Genomic DNA, 21,720 nt, shown 5'->3' with positions numbered 1-21,720 from the left:
TGTAAAGAACTCTATGTCAATAGGTTCACGTTGTTCCATCCTGAGAGATAAAAGAAATGCACATAAACTGAAAATGATGGTTCCAGACCTAATATTAGTGCTGATAGCTCCCAAAAGAAATGCTTTGAGAACTGCCTGGTGTAGCAGGCAATGAAAACCAGAGCTGATGATTCCTGATGTACCCTTGGCATTGATGGTACTCAAACAACCCAACCTGGCTGTGATGGCACCTACTATCCTGCCTCTGCAGATGGCAGCAGTCAATTTACAGCCAGAGATGATGGCTTCTGGCACAAGCCTTATGGTACCTAATTTCAACCTTTGCTGACGGCAGTTGGCAATATCAACTTCTATTTCTCACCCTCTATAAACAGGTCTGAAAGGTCCAATTGAGAGTCCAATCTGTGTAGACTTACCTTCTTCAAAGTCCCTGCCTTTTTTAAGGTGCCAATTTAGATGACAGGAGCCTCCTGGCATGGAGAATTTAGAGACAGGGCACAGAATAAGACTCTGGTGTGGCTTTGAAGTCTGAGGGTTTCCAGACATTCTAGTTCTCTAATTATACTGAAATGCTGACAATAACTTTGAAAAAGTCTTAAAACTTTCTTTTAGTTTCTCTGTGCAAAAAGTTGATGGTTTAGGAGATTGGCAACTGTAGCCTGGCAGCAAGGAATTAAGTAATGTGGCCTTTGATCTATCTCACCAGGAACTGCATTGCTCTAACTTTTAGTCTGCTTGTTGGAAGTCACAGGAAGAAAAAAAGGAAGGAATGGATACAGAAAATGTTGTATATTTACACAATGGAGTACTACCCAGCTATTAAAGCCAATGACTTCATGAAATTCTTAGGGAAATAGATGGAACTAGAAAATATTAACCTGAGTCAAATAATCCAATCACAAAAGAACATACATGATATGCACTCACTGATAACTGGAAATTAGACCAAAAGCTCAGAATACCCAAGGTATACCTTTTGTGAATTGTAATTCACAAACTACATGAAGTTCAAGAAGAAGGAAGACCAAAGCGTGGATATTTCAGTCCTTCTTAGAAGTGGGAACAAAACACTCACAAGAGAAATACACAAAATATAGAGCAGAGACTGAAGAAAAGGCCATCCAGAGACTGTCCCACATCCAAACACCAAACCCATACAACATTGATGATGCCAAGAAGTGCATGCACACAGGGGCCTGATATAACTGTCTCCTGAGAGGCTCTGCCAGAGCACAAGAAATACAAAGGTGGATGCTCACAGCAAACTATTGGACTGAGCACAGGGACCCAAATGGAGTAGTTAGAGAAAGGACTGAAGTAGCTGAAGGAATTTACAAACCTATAGGAAGAAAAGCAATATCAACTAACCAGACTCATCAGAGATCTCAGGACTTAAACAACAACCGAAGAGTACACATGGAGAGATCTATATCTGCAGCTGCATATGCATCAGTGGATGGCCTTATCTGGAATCAACAGGAAAAGAGGCCCTAGGTTCTGTGAAGGCTCAATGCTCCACTGTAGGGGAATGCCTGGTCGAGGGATGGAGGGAGTGGTTGAGTAGATAAACACCCTCACAGAAGCAGGTCGTGGGAGGAGGGGATACAAGGTTGTAGAAGTTGAAACCAGGAGCAAGAATAACATTTGAAATGTAAGTAAAGAAAATATCCACTAAAAGTAAGATAAGAAAGATGATTATAGACTTTATTTCTAAGTTGTAAAAAGTTTCAAATGATATCTATCTAAGAAAGCAGGAAAGCAGAACGATCCAAAGCAAGTCAAGGACATTTTTTTCTGACTTCTCCTTGTCTAAGCCGTCTTTCTCTTTGTCCTTAGTACTTACACATTTTTTAGAAAACATGATCACATGTTAAAACATTTCTCATAAGTTCACACATATAATCAAATCATAAATTGAAATAAAAGTTTAAAACAAAAAATGTTTACATTCATATTCATTAGGAATAATTATATGGCAAACATTCTTCATCAGTCACAGTTTCACAGGTTCCTTGAAAGAGAAAACCCATAGCTAAGTTATTTATGAAGTTTTGTATGAACTCAGTCTTCTGTCTTAGCATCTATAGTAAATTGTAGTTCCCTTTTCATGACCTTTGCTTAATTGTTTTACAACCTCTTGGAATGTTCTCTGAGTGGTAGAAAGTCTGGTTACTATCTAGAAGCAATTAACAGGTAAAACATGGGAGACTGCCAGATTTCTCAATGCAGGGTTTTTTTGTTTTGTTTTGCTTTGTTTTTGTGAGTTTGGATTATATGCTTTCAGTTATACTAGTAAAAACAAAAACAAACAAAAAAAAAATCAAACAAACTAAAAAACCTAAAAGCATGGTAAGTATAATTTATATACTTTTCTTTTTTATTGAATATCTTTATTTCAAATATTAATCCCTTTCCTGGTTTCCAAACATAAGCCTCCTCTCCCATACCCCTCCCCTTCTATAATTGTGTTTCTTTGCACAACCAGCACAACTTTCCACCTGTGGACATTCCCCTACACTGGGCGGGGGGGTCCAGCCTTGGCAGTACAAAGATCTCATTGCAGTTTTAGCTATAAGAAAAGGACCTAAAAGGAGTCTCACTATTGCTGTAAATAAATAAATAAATAAATAAATAAATAAATAAATAAATAAATTTAATTAAAAAAACTTAATAAACACCAACATAATTTTAGGGATTCTTATAGACTCAACATTAAGAATTAAGAAGTCATCTATTTATCTATATAGAATCCCTACAAGACAGTACATATTCCTGTGTTTTCAGAGCTCCGCTTAAATAGGTGAGGAAATAGCTAATGATTGTTACATATGTTTAATAATTACAGAAAAATCATATTAAGAGCAGGAATCTTTCCTAAAATGATTTATTACTAGGCCTTGCTTATTAGAGTTTCATCATAGATAGTATCTAAAGCAAAGTCATTTGAGGAAGTCAAATGTTAGATACTAGCTTGTCTTATGATGGCTCATGGCTAAATTTAAAGTTGGGAATGAGAGATATGGACAAAGAGGATGGGCACTGTACTACATGGGGGCTTTGGAGAATATTATCAATGCACTGAATTGCTTATAAGTATAAATATCTTATTATTAAGATTTCCAATGACAATTTCTATGGTGGGGAGGAGGACTTGTTCAGCAATTAAGGGTGTCATTATTCCAGAGAATCCAAGTTTGATTCCCAAAAATTATACCCAAATCTTGAGGCTCCAATACAAATACTGGACTTAATTGGTACAAATACTAAAGGCTCATATATTCACACATAAACACAGATACAAACACACACAAAAAGAAAAGAAAAGGTAGTCATAATAATAGCAATATGATGACAAGCAGTATAGGTATTGAATCATCAAAGGCAAGATCAACCACCTAGCAGCCTATAGGAAAATCTCTTAGTCTATCTACTTGAACTTATGTTTGAAATCAATTATAATGCTATTTTTGTTGATGCATGCATGTGTTATGAACTTAATTTTATTTTTATTTAAATGATTAATAAAGTTCTTTGAGATCACAAACAGAAATAATAAAAAATTAGCAAATATTAATTTTATATTAAAGCAGACAGATAAAAATATAAATGAAGTAATATAGTCCAAAGTAAAAGAATTGATAAGTAAGATGTTGAATTTGAGAAATAATATCAATGACATTTTCTCATGTGTAAATATTATATATTCAAATAAAATATATACAAAATTGAAAGATATGTATGAATTTTGAGAAGTCCATGACTAATTAAGTAATAAAAACTACTACTAGATCAGAGGAACTAAATATCTATAGTCAAAGAACAATGATCAGAGGCAACTTTAATAAAACAGATTTGATAACTTTTTGCACACCTAATTTCTAAATTACATGCTTTATAATACATGTTTTGCAAATGAAAACCATTTTTATCATTTCTGTTCTTGAGTTTATACAATGATTGCATCATTTCCCCCATCCATTCTCTCTACAGAAATTCTCTTATTATTTTAAGTTCATGGACTTAGCTTTCATTAATCGTCCAGGAGGACTTAAACTGACACAACACACACACACACACACACACACACACACACACACACACACACACATAATTACAAGTAACTAAAGAATGCTATGAAATAGTTTACCTGAGGTGTAATATTCTTCCACAGGAAAGATTATAATTTTCCCCAGGAAAAATTTTACATAACATCAGTCTATATTTGTTTTATTAGTTATGGAATATGAATGTTTCAGTTGGTTGCCCACATCTACCCGTATAAGATGGATGGTAAAATAACCCTTACATTGCTGATAGAAAGGGCCATCAATTCTTACCACAGTGAGAACTTGCCAAAGCCTGCACTATATGCTCTGAGCTGCTTTTTTTTTTTTTGTACATTTAAATTTGATCAAATATAACTCTGCAGATTATATCTTTCTTAGAATACAAACAGAGAATAGGAGAGCTCACAAACAAGATTTCACTGCCAATGAAAAGTGCAAACGGAGCAAATAAAGGTCAGTGGTTACAACTGGGTAGCTACCAAAGAAGAACTTTTGTAGTTATTATTAATACATGTAAAAATAAGGTCATGTTGGACTGGTGTTTACATCCAAGATCCAGTCATTGTTTTTTTACTGAAAAACTGCATTGCTGAAATTCCAAGAAAGAGTGAGGTCAATTATAAAGCCAACTCAGAATAACAATATATTTAGGAATGGAACCATATTCACTACTAATATACATGAGGGAAGACATGCTACAAAGAATCCAAAATAGCATTATCTACATGAAAAATGCTCTAGAAAATTGGCTTCTCTTTTAATATAGAAAATTGCACACATGGTGCATAATTCTAGTAAAATAATAGTCTATTAAAAACAAAATTGAGTAGAATTGAAATATTGTGATACATCAATTTTATCAAACTATGAAGAGTAAAAGTGAATATGTATTTGATGAAATTAAATTTGATACATATGCTCAATCCCATATTTTACTTGATGTGAAGGAAAATAATTCACTTTCAGAAACCAATAGAGAAAATTCTCAGTTTAACTTGGAAAAAATCAAGATATGACAATCAAAGGATTGACCAATAGGTCAATAATATGATTTATATATGGTAGGATCCTAGTGCTTGCCCTGAAGACCAGAGCTCGATCTTAACTCATACATTGTAGGATGACAACCTTCGTTCAAACAGTTTTGCCTTCACCTAAAAATATGGACTATATCAGAAGAATATATATACATACAAATAAAGAATATGATAACAAGTTTGAAAAGATTGTACTGTTAATATGACCCGGAAACCGGGAAAGGGCAAAACATTCAAAATGAAAATAAGAAATACTCAAGTTAATAAAAAAAATTAAAAATAACATTCATTCTAGGATTTAACAATGTTTTCCCCAATTTACTTCAGTATATAATCTCTATTCTTTTCCTTTTAATTTTTCCACTTATTTCTACATATTGAAGATAGTTTTCTCCTGATAGTAATTCCAACATTCAGTACTTTTACCCATGGACCATTTTTCTTGCTATATTGATAATAGAGTGTATACAAAGCTGAATAAATTAGGTGTACATTAAATGAAAAAATATGACAATAAAAGAAGCCACTTTTCTTTTACTCATATGTAACATTTTATCCAATAATATTGTTAATACATTATAGTAAAAGTGACTGAATTTTGTCATATATTTAGCTTATTTTCTTCTGATTTTATGCAAATTTAATGTTCTTTAAAGAAATAAATCCTTTTATTCATAATGACTAAACCAGACATTAATTGCTCACATATCTGTAAATAGACTCTTTGCAGTGAAGAACTTACTCTGCACATAATAAGTAGAAACACATACTCATACATATTGGTACCTCAACTGCTGAGAGGACAAGGAACCAGAAAAGAGGATTTATAAGGAATATTGATAATAATGAAATAGAAGAGTCTCCACAAAAAAACCAAAGTTACCACATCTATTATCATATGACAAATTATTATGATCTACTTTGTGTCAAAATATGATTCCCCCCAAAAATAGAATACCATGAAATATTGTATTCAAATAAATTTTATATACCCATATTTGATGTTTTAAAAATTCAAAATAAAGTTGCCAAATAAATATTACATTTTCATTTATATCTAAACATATTTCTCCTCCACTGTCTTTGATTTAGTGCCTTAATACTTCAAAAGATTTTACCAAGCACAGAATATTATCTCACAGAGCATAATTCACCGTTATACCTTCTTTGCTTTTTTAAAAAATTATTATTTTGATAAATTAACTCTCAAAGGTTCCAAAATCTTTCATGTTTTTGTTTTGGTCATTTTCAACTTGCTGGTTTCCAACACATCTCTTCATGTATTCACAGGAACCTGGAAGTGAAGGTCTGTTGAGGATAAAAGCATCTTATTTACTTTATCAAGAAATATACATGAATATTTCTGTCCAACTCAGCAATACCTGTCTGAGACTATCAACTAACCTGGAAATTTAACATAAGCTAAGATACAGCACCATGATGAAACTCTCATAGTCAATATGTCTTGTTCTATATGTATTTAAAAACAAGAGTAAATACTGCAAACAAATGAAGTAAACAGGAAAACACAGGAGAGTTGTCTGAGAATAAAAATTAAATTATCAAACAAACACTTATAATAAAACATGAGATATGTGAAATATTGCTGGAGCACAGAAGTATTCACAACTTCTTTTTCTTCTTCTTCTTCTTTTTCTTCTTCTTCTTTTTCTTCTTCTTCTTCTTCTTCTTCTTCTTCTTCTTCTTCTTCTTCTTCTTCTTCTTCTTCTTCTTCTTCTTTGAAAGAACAAGGATGGCAAACTGGTACAATCATTCTGGAAATCAGTCTAAAGGTTCCTCAGAAAATTGGACATTCCACTACCTGAGGATGTGGAGAGCCGCAATAACATTCGCCACCACAAGATGGCACTGGCTTCCACTGCGCCCCACGTGGAAAGCTGGGGTAGCTTTCGCCATTACAAGATGATGCTGGCCTCTGCCACGCCAGCCGACTGCCTTTCAGGAAGTTAACTGTGTGCGCATGTGCAAGAGTGCTATCATTAGAAATGGCTAACAGCCTTATATTATGTAATTTTGTTACTTCTTCAATGTAAAAAGTTAGAACTTTGAATCTTTCAGTGTATATGGAAATTTTTACTACAGACCTTTGCTCTCAAAATGAGCTTTAATATTTGGGGAGTAGCTGTTACACTACTCCAGAAAAGAATATTTGAAACTAATTTTAAGCTTCTAAGGATATGTTAATTGGCTAAGTACCTCACCTTACCAGAGGACTTAGGTCCTTTTTGTTATCCACATTGGAGATAAAGCTTCAGTTGTGTTAATACAAAATTATAGGCTAGAGTCATAGAAGTATTTAAAAAAAAACCTGGTGAAACATACCTTATTCCAAACAACAATCAAATTGGTTATTTCAAAATACTGGGCAGCTGGAGAGATGGCTCAGTGGTTAAGAGCACTGACTGCTCTCCTAGAGGTCCTGAGTTCAAATCCCAGCAACCGCATGGTGGCTCACAACCATCCATAATGAGATCTGATGCCCTCTTCTGTTGTGTCTGAAGACAGCTACAGTGTACTTATATATAATAAATAAAATTAAAAAAAAAAGGGGGGGTTGGGGATTTAGCTCAGTGGTAGAGCACTTGCCTAGGAAGCACGAGGCCCTGGGTTCGGTCCCCAGCTCTGAAAAAAAGAACCAAAAAAAAATACTGATATTTGGCCTATCACTTATACAAATTTCACACAAAATTGATAACTTTACTCTTTACATGCTTTTGTATTTACTGTAAATTTGTACATACAACCCATAGGAAATGTGCTTACTATATTTATAGGTGGTTCATCTAATGAAAAGGCTACATATATGATTAGATCACTTGTTTATTCTCTTGAGTTTCTGTCACTTCAATACAGATTATTAAATTCCATGGCTTAGTCACTGTTTTTAAATCAAGCTTTCAATTCACATACTGATAGCTAATGTGTGGCTTGTGGTTTACAATTGATTTCAATTACTTAATGCTTTACAAGAGACAAGTTTTCTACATGAAATCAGTGAGTGATGATTTCAGTGTAAATTTTCTGACAACTCACTGTCCTTTCAGTGGTCTGACTCAGACAACTATACAAAACCATAGAAAATGGTAATAGAGTTGATATAAAAAGAAGAAGACTCCATTTGCTTACTTTCAATTCCCAGCCTTGCCCCGCCAGCTCGGGGATTTCTAGTACAACTGAATCTAGACAATATTTACAGGTTTTGACATTTCTAATTAATGCTTATGTTTAGGTAGATAAAGTTTGTAAAGTACTAGAGAGATGGCTTAGTGGTTAAGAGCACTAAGTACTGTTCCTTTATAGGACATTTAAGAACTCAAACTAGATTGCCTGAACCCCTTAACAAGGGAAGACAATGATGCCAGACAGATTACAGGCCTTACATAGAAAAATTAATCAAATAATCTCATTCTTTATATCACCAAAACAATAATGCTAGAGACAATAATTTGGTATACAAGTCAATTTATAAATACAAGTGCTCAGTGTCCTCAATTTAATCCTTGAGGACTTACCTTAATAAATAATATCTTTACTATATCTTAATAAATAAAGAGGAGGAGTTATCCCTTTATGCTATGTATGCTATACAATTATTTATGATACTCCTTTTATTTCAATTTCAAAATTTGATGCCAAAGAACACTCTGAGTTTATGGCACCCTACAACTAGACATACTTCTGCCTAGATGAAATAGAAAGATACATGTATTGGCATGATCCTGTTCAGATATTTTATATGGGGAAGAGGGAATGTTTGTGTTTTTTCTACAGGATGCTACAAGAGTGTGCCAGCTGCCAGAGGTGGTTGGTGAGACTTGCTGATCCTGGTTGCATGAAGATTCAGCTCTCATGGTTCGGGTTCCTAGAGTCATTCCTCTGCGCTGAGAGGAAGATGGAAGATTCCCCCTCATCTTTTGTCATCACAGAGATTTTGGCGTTGCTGCAGTCAGTGTTACCGATGCATGTGTCCCGTCCCACTGTGGCCTGCTCTCTGACCCTCTGCGCACTGCTGCATGCTGGAGAAGACTGGACTCCAGCCGTTGCTGCCCCCCTCATTCCCCTGGTGACTCTTGCTGCCTTAACTGGTGTTGTCATTTTGCAGTCTATAGCTTCACAGAAATGCCATCTGCGTGAAGCTGCTGTGGACCGGGGAACTCTGCCCTGGTTGTGCAGATCTCAGACATGGTTCCCTTGCCTGCTGGTTGTTCCAGAGAAGAATTACTGATCCTAAACTGTCCTGGGAAAGACCTTGTTATTTTCGCTGCTATTGTAGCAGCCATTTACTGCTACAACCATTGTGTCTACAGTGTCTAGAGTTATCCTCCCCCAATCTATTGTTAGGCAAGCACAGTGGGTGACCTTTCTGGAGTAGTTGCTAACAATTGGGAATTCTAAATTTTATTATAGGAGCGGCTTGACTACGGCCCTAGGTGGTAACAGCTGAGGAGAACTAGATGAGGTGCCCACTACTTACCGGGACTGGCTCTGTTTGGTGCAGCCCTACGCTGTGGATTAGTGTTCATGCTATGGTTTGTTTACAAACTCAGATCTCAACAGAAACGTGACAAGGCCGTTATCACTCAAACACTTGTGGCCATTGAACAAGGGGCCTCCCCTGGAATTTGGTTATCTATGCTCAGGAATTAGTCGGTATCTGAGTTCTATGCTCTTACACCCCATGGATCTGTGGATCCATTACACTGGGATGAGAGAGACTCAATGATTCTTTGATCAGCCCTTCTACATCGCTGAGGTTTCCTCATTACACATGATAGGGTGATCATGATTTCCCCACTAACTCATTTTCTGGCTGGCCTCTTTTATAGAGTTCGCCCTAGGTTGTTTAACAGTTACTGTCACACAGCACTGCGGTATCCAGAGACAGGCAACTTTCCTCATGCACAGACAAATCTAAGACACGAGGCCCGGTGGTGATAGGGCTACCCTACGACGGATAAGGCTGTGACATAGAGGAACGACCTAAGACAGGAGCCACAACAGATGGACGTAACTACAGGGACCTAGACCAGCCTCTTATTAGTAAAACAATAAGGGGGAGATGTGGAGAGCCGCAATAACATTCCCCACCACAAGATGGCGCTAGCTTCCACTGCGCCCCACGTGGAAAGAGGGGATAGCTTTCGCCATTACAAGATGGCCCTGGCCTCCGCCGTGCCAGTCGACTTCCTTTCAGGAAGTTAACTGTGTGCGCATGTGCAAGAGTGCCTTCGTGTCAGGTCTTTGCCCACTCCGGGGCGTGCCTATGAGATCATGGGTAAGCGACCAATCAGGTGTGGATGTGCCGCACTAGGGTGTATATAAGCCGCGCCATGCTGGCGCCCCGGGCCCTCTCTTTAAGATTCAATAAATGTTTAGCTACAGAAGGATTCGTGTGTCCCCGCGTGTTCATGCTGGCGAGACAATAGCACGGGGCATGAGGACCCAGCTATACATCTGGTCATATACCCACAAGATGCTCCAACATACAACAAAGACACATCCTCCACTATATTCATGGCAGCCTTATTTATAAAAGCCAGAAGCTGGAAAGAATTCAGATGCCCTTCAAAAGAGAAATGGATATAGAAATGTGGTACATCTACACAATGGAGTATTACTCAGCTATCAAAAACAATGACTTCATAAAATTAATAGGCAAATGGAATGAACTAGAAAATATCATCGTGAAAAACACACACACACGCAAAACAAACATACTTGGGATGCACTCATTGATAAGTCGCTATTAGCTCAAAAGCTGGAATTACCCAAAATAAAATCCACAGACCACATGAAGCTCAAGAATAAGGCCAACAAAGGGGGCAAATGCTTCACTCTTTCTTAAAACAGGGAACAAAAATATTCATGAGAGGGGATAAGCAGACAAAGTTTGTAGCAAAGACTGATCAGAGCCTGCCCCAGATACAGATACAGATACAGATACAGATACAGATACAGATACAGATACAGATACAGATACAGATACAGATACAGATACAGATACAGATACAGATACAGACACAGACACAGACACAGACACAGACACAGATACAGATACAGATACAGATACAGATACAGATACAGATACAGATACAGATACAGATACAGATACAGATAGATGAAGATTAATGAGGCTAAGAAGTGCTGACAGGAGCTTGATATAGTTATCTCTTGAAGTCACAGTCAGAGAATGTCAAATACAGAGGCAAATGCTAGCAGCAAACCATTGCACTGAGAATGGGATCTGTGTTGGAGTAATTAAAGAACAGATTGAAAGAGCTGAAAGGGGTTGCAACCCATAAGAACAACAATGCCAACCAACCAGAGCTTCCAAGGACTAAACTACTATCCAAATACTATATACATGTACTGACCCATGTCTCCAGCTGCATATGTAGCACAGGAAGGACTTGTTGGGCAAAAATGAAAGGAGAATCCTTTGGAATCCCCAGTGTAGAGGTATGTGGGAAAGGGGGTTGATTGAAAAGGGGAAAACCCTTATAGAAAAAGGGGAGGGGGTGGGAAAACTGGGAAAGGGAATAACATTTGAAATGAAAAATTTAAAAATCCAATAAGAGAAATAAGAAAGAACAGGGAAATGATTGGTTTATTCGCTAGATATGTTTTGTAGGCATTTTGTTAGTCATATGTAACCATTCAACACACAGCTCTGTTTGCCATCTTATAACTCTTTGTCAATAAAATATGTTGAAATATATTACTTCAAGTTCAAAGACAAACTGCAGCCTCGCTATCGTCGTCATATGAGAAGCTTTTTTTTCAACCTGTTCTATCTTCAGCTTCCAGCAGTTGAATGTTCAAATGGCTATACCTTATTGGTTTTGTTATAGTTGTATATAGTTTATTCATTTTTTTTACTTTTTCTTTTATTGGATATTTTTATTTGCATTTCAAATGTTATCCCTTTCTGGGTATCCCTTCAATAAATCAGCTATCTCCCCCTGCTTCTGTGTGGGTGCTCCCTCACCTATCCACACAGTCTTTCCCACCTCCCTACACTTACATTCTCTAACACTGTGGCATCTAGCCTTCATAGGACCAAGGGCCTCTCCTCCCATTGATACTTGAAAAAGCCATCCTCTGTTACATATACTGCTGGAACTATACGTCCATCCCTGTGTACTCTGGGAATGGTAATTTACTTCCTGAGAGATCTGACGGCCTTGTTGGTTGATATTGTTGTTATTCTTTTGAGGTTGCAAACTCCTTCAGCTCCTTCAGTCCATTCTCTCTCTCTCCTCTATATTCACAACTTCTAATTGTGGCATTCTTAACTCTAGAAACAGTTACAAATAACATATATATTTTCTTTGTTCAAGCATCACAACACTCAGCACTTATTACATTTAATGACATTATCTAATATCACAGGTACAATCATGACTAAATGCTATGAAGAACATGGTCAGGTTTAGAATAAACCTTTAAACCATAACATGGAAACCTATTCAATAATTGTGACATAGCATGAATGGTAAATAAGAGGTTATGGTTATCAATCAAATGGGAAACTAAAGTGCATACAGTCAAAGTTACCATTTAATTCCACCCTGATGAGGAAAATAATCGAAAAAGAAAATATAATTAACAAAAAGATTTTAGAAACTCTAAGAATGAATTTGTAAAAATTAAAAGATAAACAATAAGTAAAATTTAATGGTTATACCCAATAAGTAATAAGAATTCTGAACTTGAAAAATACATAATTGTACTTACTGTATTTATTTGTCCCAGTATTGATAGGGTACTGTTGAATATGGCATTTTCTTCCCAGTGTAGAAAGTATGAAGAGGAAAAAATGCAACAATGACAACATCATTTCATAGTGAAATTCTTCAGTGATTATGTAATAACATCTACTGATATTAAAGACAAAAGCAGAGACAAATTTGGGAATCTGCAAGATCCAGAAGATAAAAATCCAGGTGAAAATCCTATTATTACATGAGTCTGGTTGATGCAGAACACACATTATGCAGTACATATTTGCTTGGTTCATGTTTTTGTGACCATGTATGTTTTGAGATTGTTGATGATTCAATCTGTCACAATAAACATTCCAAAGGATTGGGAATCCCATTTTGAATTTTGAAACTATCCCTTCCCTTGGACTCTGCTGCTGAGGCCCTCTATTCACATGAAAAACTAGTTGACAAATATGTTTGTTCATATTCTTCACTAGCCAAATGCAATATAACTTCAGCAAAGATTACAAACAACAAGAACTCAGGGTTGATTTCTCCTGGGATGAATTGGCTAAACATATGAAGCAGGAAACTTTTAATATGAAAAACAATTTAATCAGATCCCTCCAGTTTATATTAGAGGAGAGCAACTCAGTGAAAAAGGAAAAGGCTAAAAAGAAATCGTTGGCGGTACAAACTCTCAAATTAATGTTTTGGAGAGCTTTTGGTGGCAACTAACAAGTGTGAACTATGGGAAACAACTTTCAAGCCATTTAGAGAATATGCATTCGTATAGTTTATCCCAACATATCCTACTTATAGTCCAATAAAGGGGCTTTATCTCTAATATCTGTAAATTTTACACAATAAAAATTATGACTTGGTCCTGCTAAGACTGAACCCCCAGTGAACGTGATTGTTGGGGGGAGGGCGATAATGGGGGGAGGATGGGGAGGGGAACACCCATTAAGAAGGTGAGGGGAGGGATTAGGGGGTTTTTTGCCTGGAAATCAGGAAAGGGAATAATATTTGAAGTGTAAATAAGGAATACTCAAGTTAATAAAAAATAAAAAATAAATAAATAAAAATCTCCCATTTGCCTGGTTCTCCAGATGATATGGGTATGGGAGCTCAAGAAGAACATTTTTAGCAAGTTCCCATATTGTGTTTTATATGTCAATTAATATTTGATTACCTGAGCTAAAGATATGCATCATGACCCATGTTAGCATATGATCCAGGAATTTATACTCACTTAAACTGACAATAAAAAATGAACTAGAAATGTTATTTTCAAAATTCTGCTTCTTGTTCCAAAAGTCCTTGTTGTTTCCTAAGAGTAACTATTTCACTGATGTGAAACACAGGTGAATAGTCTATAAAAAGAAATTATGAGAACTCTCAAGGTAAGAATCATTATCACAATGTCCAGTTCCTTTGAATTTAACAACTTTAAACAAAGTATTTTGGTACTCTTCCCTATCTTGTTGAGTCCAAAGTTCTTTAGGGGGTTTGTGTCAAATGAACATGATTAAAAGTGGATTTAAAGTTTATACTTACAAGGAAACCAAAGAAAATTTTAGTTGTGGGGTTTGAGACTATGATTTTTTTTATCAGGACTTCACTGATTAATATTGAGCTCTGGACTTACGAAGTTTACTGTTAATCTAGATTTCAAACCCATCAAAGACCTGAGAGGTATACATTTAACCTGAGTAAGCATGGTGTGCAGACCAAGGAGCTTCTGTGTTAAATAAAATGACAGAGATTTATTGGCTTCTTAGAAGAGTCAAAGTTTATCCATAAAAGTGGGGACATCCATCTTTAACACCCAAGCCCAGAAGTTCTGAGAGACCTAACCTTGAAGCAGAAAGTTTGGAAGTACATCCTATATTGTCTAGGAAACATCAGGCAAAGACTATCCAGTATGGGACATAGTGCATAAGAAGAGAGGCCACTTAACTGACAATGAGAATAGACACAATGAAGAAACCAATACAATCACTCTATAGGTTAAAGGAAAAAGACTCATTCAAATTTGACAAAGCTGTCTTCTAGAAAATAGTTAAGAAGTCCTAGTAGCCAGTATTAACCTTCACATGGCAATAGATACCAGTCTTATATTACTGGAAGGCACACAAGTTTCTCTTCCCAGAGATGAGGAAAATTACTCCCTATTTAGCAAGCAGGTACCTTATTCAAACTTCTGATGGATTGGGGCTTTTGTCTAAATCACTGTCCTTGTGAAAGGAATGTCATGGGAACCAAAAAACTTATGATGTTACCTATCTCAATTATTTAACAGCTTGGTAATATGCACTTAGCAAATACATAAGTAGTTAGACATATATCTTAAGTTAATTATTGTTAATCAAATTAGATCTTTATAACATTAAATTTTCAATTTTCTTCCAAAAAATCCTTACCAATCTAAGATATTCCAGACTTTTCTCACTTGTTTATTCTAAAACAAGATACAATATTCTTCACTGCTTTTCCTTTTCACAAATCCCAAGTTTTGTGACCTAACACTGGACAGAAGAGAAAGAAGAGAGGATACAGAGAAAGAGATCCCTGAATATATTTTTTTCTTTCATCCCTGAGCATTAACAACCTGCAACTGAAAACAGCAACCTTCCACCCCACCTCTCAAAGGAAAGAGAGAACTGTTTTCCATAGAAAGCTTCATTTTGTGTGGCAGCAACAACATGTTTGGAGACTGTACTGGCTTGTTTAGTGTGTCAACTTGACACAAGCTGGTGTTATCGCAGAGAAAGGAGCTTCAATTGAGAAAATGCTTCCATAAGTCCCAGCATTAATGCATTTCCTCAACTAGTATTCTTGGGGGGAGGACCCATCCCATTGTGGGTGGTGCAGTCCCTGGGTTCATAGTCTATAAGAGAGCAAGCTGAGCAAGCCAGGGAAAGCAAGCCAGTAACTAGCATCTCTCCATGGCCTCTGCAAAACCTCCTGCCTCCTACCCTATGTGACTTCTAGTCCTGACTTCATTATGTTAATTAACAGCAATGTGGAAGTGTAAGCAGAATAAACCCTTTCCTCCCCAACTTGCTTCTTGTTTGTGATGTTTGTGCAGGAATAGAAACCTGGATTAAGAGAAATTGGTTCAGGAATGGGGTTTTCCTGTGACTGGAAGGACTTTGGAATGTTGATCTAAAGAGCCACTGGGATGTTCTGTAGGAGCTTGAAAGAATGTGAATTTTGGAACTTTTGGAAAGAAATGGAATGCTTTAAATGGGGTTTAATGGTCTATCCTAGTAGGATTACAGAAGACTATGTTACTGAGAGGTTTGAACTATACAGACCTAGCCCAGGAGGTTTCAGTGAAAAAGAATTTAAGTATGAGGCCTACAGACAGCTTTATGGTATTTTGGGGGAAAATGTGGCTGCTTTTCACCATTGTCCAAACAGTGTGCCTAGGTTAAGGTGAAGAGATTTAAATTAATTGCTTTGAAAATAGAAGTCTCAAAACAGCATGGTGCAAATTCTGATGTGTGGTTACTAACATTCACTCTTTTTCTTGAGTTAGAAAGGGTTCTTATTTCTAATTATTGAATTTATGTACTGATATAATTAAATGTATATAATTTTATGAGTAGATTTGATAGAAATTTATTTGAGGGGATATTCATTATAGGCCTTTTGGCTTTTCTATTTTTCTATTTTTATTTTTTTATTAGATATATTTCTTTACTTACATTTCAAACATTATCAACTTTCGCGGTTTCCAGTCCATTATTCCCCATTCAGTCCTCCTAACCCATACGGGTATTCCACGTATCCACCACCTTAATGCTCCCACCCCCAAATTCCACTACCCTGAGTGTACAATATTGGTAGGACCAAGGGCTTCCCTATCAACTGGTGCCCCAACAAGGCTATTCTCTGCAACATGTGAAATTGGAGCCCTGAGTCAGTCCATGTATAAACTTCGGTAGTGGTTTAGTCCCTTAAGCCCTGGTTGGTTGACATTATTGTTCTTTTTTTTTTTCTTTTATCTTTATTAACTTGAGTATTTCTTATTTACATTTCGATCGTTATTCCCTTTCCCAGTTTCCAGACCAACATCACCGTAACCCCTCCCTCTCCCCTTCTATATAGGTGTTCCACTCCCCATCCTCACACCATTACCGCCCTTGCCCCAAGAATCATGTTCACTGGGGGTACAGTCTTGGAAAGACCAAGGGCTTCCCCTTCCACTGGTGCTCTTACTAGGCTATTCATTTCTACCTATGAGGTTGGAGCCCAGGGTCACTCCGTGTACAGTCTTTGGGGAGTGGCTTAGTTCCTGGAAGATCTGGTTGGTTGGCCTTGTTGTTCATATGGTGTCCCAAGCCCCTTCAAGCTCTTCCAGTCCTTTCTCTGATTCCTTCAACAGTTGTCCTGTTCTCAGTTCAGTGGGTTGCTGCTGATATTTGCCTATATATTTGCTATATTCTGGCTGTGTCTCTCAGGAGAGACCTACATCCTGTTCCTGTCAGCCTGCACTTCTTTGCTTCATCCATCTTACGTAATTGGGTGGTTGTATACATATGGGCCATATGTGGGGCATGCTCTGAATGGGTGTTCTTTCTACCTCTGTTTTAAACTTTGCCTCCCTATTCCTTCCCAAGGGTATTCTTGTTCCCCTTTTAAAGAAGGAGTGAAGACTTGCATTTTGGTCATCCCTCTTCAGTTTCATGCGTTCTGTGTATCTAGGGCAATTCAAGCATTTGGGCTAATAGCCACTTATCAATGAGAGCATACCATGTGTGTTTTTCTGTGATTGGGTTACCTCACCCAGGATGCTATTTTCCAGTTCCATCCATTTGCCTATGAATTTCATAAAGTCATTGTTTTTGATAGCTGAGTAATATTCCATTGTGTAGATGTACCACATTTTATGTATCCATTACTTTGTTGAAGGGCATCTGGGTTCTTTCCAGGTTCTGGCTATTATAAATAAGGATATTATGAACATAGTGGACCATGTGTCTTTTTTATATGTTGGGGCATCCTATGGGTACATGCCCAAGAGAGGTATAGCTGGGTTCTCAGGTAGTTCAATGTCCAACTTTCTGAAGAACCTTCAAACTGATATCCAGAATGGTTATACCAGTCTGAAATCCCACCAACAATGGAGGAGAATTCCTCTTTCTCCACATCCTCACCAGCATTTGCTGTATCCTGAATTTTTGATCTTAGCCATTCTCACAGGTGTGAGGTGAAAGCTTAGGGTTGTTTTGATTTGCATTTTCCTTATGACTAAAGATGTTGAACATTTCTTTAGGTATTTCTCAGCCATACGGCATTCCTCAGCTATGAATTCTTTGTTTAGCTCTGAAACCGATTTCTTTTAAAGGGTTATTTGTCTCCCTGTGGTCTAACTTCTTGTGTTCTTTGTATATTTTGGATATAATCCCTCTATTTGTTGTAGGATTGGTAGAGATCTTTTCCCAATCTGTTGCTTGACATTTTGTACTAACAAGAATGTGCTTTGTCTTAAAGAAGCTTTGCCGTTTTATGAGATCCCACTTGTCGATTCTTAATCTTAGAGCATAAGCCATTAATGTTTTGTTCAGAAAATTTTCTCCAGTGCCCATGTGTTTGAGATTCTTCCCCACTTTTTTTTCTATTAGATTGAGTATATGTGGTTTAATGTGGAAGTCCTTGATCCACTTGGACTTAAGCTTTGTACAGAGTGATAAGCATGGACCAATCTGCATTCTTCTACAGATTGACCTCCAGTTGAAGCAGGACCTTTCGATGAAAATGTTATCTTTTTTCCATTGGATGGTTTTGGCACCTTTATCAAAAATCAAGTGATTGTAGGTGTGTGGCTTCATTTCTGGTTCTTCAATTCTATTACACTGGTCTATCTGTCTGTCTCTGCACCAATACCATGCAGTTTTTATCACGATTGCTCTGTAAAACTGCTTGAGCTAAGGGATCATGATTCCCCCAGAAGTCCTTTTATTGTTGAGGATAGTTTTAGCTATCCTGGGATTTCTTTTATTCCAGATGAATTTGCAAATTGTTCTGTCTAGCTCGCTGAAGATTTGGATTGGTATTTTGATGGGGATTGCATGGAATCTCTAGATCGCTTTTGGTAAAATGGCCATTTTTACTATATTAATCCTGCCAATCCATGATCATGTGAGATCTTTCCATCTTCTGAGGTCTTCTTCAATTTCTTTCTTCAGAGGTTGAATTTCTTATTGTACAGATCTTTTACTTGATTGGTAAAAGTCTCTCCGAGGTATTTTATATTATTTGGGACTGTTATGAAGGGTGTTGTTTCCCTAGTTTCTTTCTCAGATTGTTTCTCTTTTGTGTAGAGGAAGGCTACTGATTTATTTGAGTAAATTTTATACATAACAACTTTGCTGAAGTTGTTTATCAGGTTCAGTAGTTCTCTAGTGGAACTTTTGGGATCATGTAAATATACTATAATATCTTCTGCAAATAGTGATATTTTGACTTCTTCTTTTCCAATCTGTATCCTCTTGATCTCCTTTTGTTTTGCTCTAGCTAGAATTTCAAGAACTATATTGAATAAGTAGGGAGAGAGTGGATAGCCTTGTATATTCCTTGATTTTAGTGCTTCAAGTTTCTCTCCATTTAGTTGAATGTTAGCGATTAGTTTGCTGTATGTGGCTTTTACTATGTTTAGGCATGGGCCTTGAATTCCTATTCTCTCCAAGACTTTTATCATGAAGTAGTGTTGAATTTTCTCAAATGCTTTCATAGCATCTAATGAAATGATCATGTGGTTTTGTTCTTTCATTTTGTTTATATACTGGATCACGTTCATAGTTTTCTGTATATTAAACCATCCCTACATGCCTGGAATGAAGCCTACTTGATCATGATGGATAATTTTTTTGATGTGCTCTTGGATTCGTTTTGCCAGAATTTTGTTGAGTATTTTTGTGTCGATATTCATAAGGGAAATTGATCTGAAGTTCTCTTTCTTTGTTATGTCTCTGTTTGATTTAGATGTAAGAGTAATTGTGGCTTAACAGAAGGAATTCGGTAGTGTTCCATCTGTTTCAATTTTGTGGAATAGTTTGGATAGTGTTGATATGAGGTCTTTTATAAAGGTCTGATAGAATTGTGCACTAAACCTCTCTGGACCTGGGCTCCTTTTGGTTGGGAGACCTTTAATGACTGCTGCTATTTTGTTAGGAGTTATGGGACTGTTTAAATAGTTTATCTGTTCCTGATTTAACTTTGTTACCTGGTATCAGTCTAGGAAATTCTGTTTCCTGAAGATTTTAAACTTTTGATGAATGTAGTCTTTTGTAGTACTATCTAATGATTTTTTGAATTTCTTCTGATTCTGTAGTTATGTCTCCCTTTTCATTTCTGGTTTTGTTAATTTGTACACACTCACTGTGTCTTCTCATTAGTCTGGCTAAGGACTTATCTATCTTGTTAGTTTTGTCAAAGAACCAACTTTTGGTTCTGTTTTTTCTTTGTATGCTCCTTTTTGTTTCTGCTTGGTTGATTTCAGATCTGAGTTTCATTATTTCCTGCCTTCTACTCCTCCTGGGTGTATTTGCTTCTTTTTGTTCCAGAGCTTCTATGTGTGCTATCAAACTGCTGACATATGCTCTCTCCTGTTTCTTTCTGCAGGCACTCAGACCTATGAATTTTCCTCTTAGCACAGCTTTCATTGTGTCCCATAAGTTTGGGTGTATTGTACCTTCATTTTCATTAAATTCTAAGAAGTCTTTAATTTCTTTCTTTATTTCTTCCTTGACCAGGTTATCATTGAGTAGAGCATTGTTCAACTTCCATGTATATGTGGACATTCTTTCCTTATTGCTATTGAAGACCAGCTTTATACCTTGGTGGTCTGATGAGACACATGGGATTATTGTTATCTTTCTGTATCTGTTGAGGCCAGTTTTAAGACCAATTACATGGACAATTTTCGAGAATGTACCGTGAGGTGGTGAGAAGAAAGTATATCCTTTTGCTATAGGATACAATGTTCTATAAATATCTGTCAACCATTTGGTTCATGACTTCTCTTAGTCTGTCTATGCCTCTCTTTAATTTCTGTTTCCATGATCTGTCTATTGATAAGAGTGGGGTTTTGAAATCTCCTACTACTTGTGTGAGTTGCAATATGTGTTTTCAGCTTTAGTAAGTTTTCTTTCATGTATGTAGGTGCCCTTGTATTTGGAGCATAGATATTCAGGATTGAGAGTTCATCTTGGTGGATTTTTTCTTTGATGAATATGAAGTGTCCTTCCTTATCTTTTTTGATGACTTTTAGTTGAAAATCGATTTTATTCGATATTAAAAGGACTAATCCAGCTTGCTTCTTCAGACCATTTGCTTGGAAAGTTGTTTTCCAGCCTTTCACTCTGAGGTAGTGTCTGTCTTTGTCTCTGAGTTGTGTTTCCTGTAGGCAGCAGAATGCAGGGTCCTCATTGTGTATCCAGTTTGTTAATCTATGTCTTTTTATTGGGGAGTTGAGACCATTGATGTTCAGAGATATTAAGGAGTAGTGATTATTGCTTCCTGTTATATTCATATTTGGATGTGAGAATATGAGTGTTTGTTTTTCTTCTCTTTGTTTTGTTGCCAAGACGATTAGTTTCTTGCTTTTTCTATTGTGTAGCTTGCCTCCTTATGTTGTGCTCTACCATTTATTATCCTTTGTAGTGCTGGATTTGTAGAAAGATATTGTGTAAATTTGTTTTTGACATGGAATATCTTGGACTCTTCATCCATGTTAATTGAGAGTTTTGTAGGATACAGTAACCTGGTATGACATTTGTGTTCTCTTAGGGTCTGTATGACATCTGTCCAAGATCTTCTGGCTTTCATAATCTCTGGCGAGAAGTCTGGAGTGATTCCGATAGGTCTGCCTTTATA

At 36.6% G+C, this 21,720-nt stretch overlaps 1 pseudogene; it reads right to left on the bottom strand.

Moving 5' to 3' along the window:
• Positions 1 to 13,145, bottom strand: part of LOC134486694 (vomeronasal type-2 receptor 116-like) — a 41,614-nt pseudogene extending 28,469 nt beyond the window's left edge.
• Positions 13,146 to 21,720: the final 8,575 nt, after the last annotated feature.

Source organism: Rattus norvegicus, chromosome 4 (genome assembly GCF_021556685.1).
Source record: "Rattus norvegicus strain SHRSP/BbbUtx chromosome 4, alternate assembly SHRSP_T2T, whole genome shotgun sequence".
Classification (NCBI taxonomy): domain Eukaryota; kingdom Metazoa; phylum Chordata; class Mammalia; order Rodentia; family Muridae; genus Rattus; species Rattus norvegicus.
The sequence above is the reverse complement of the archived record's forward strand: the minus strand, read 5'-3'. Positions and strand labels throughout refer to the sequence as shown.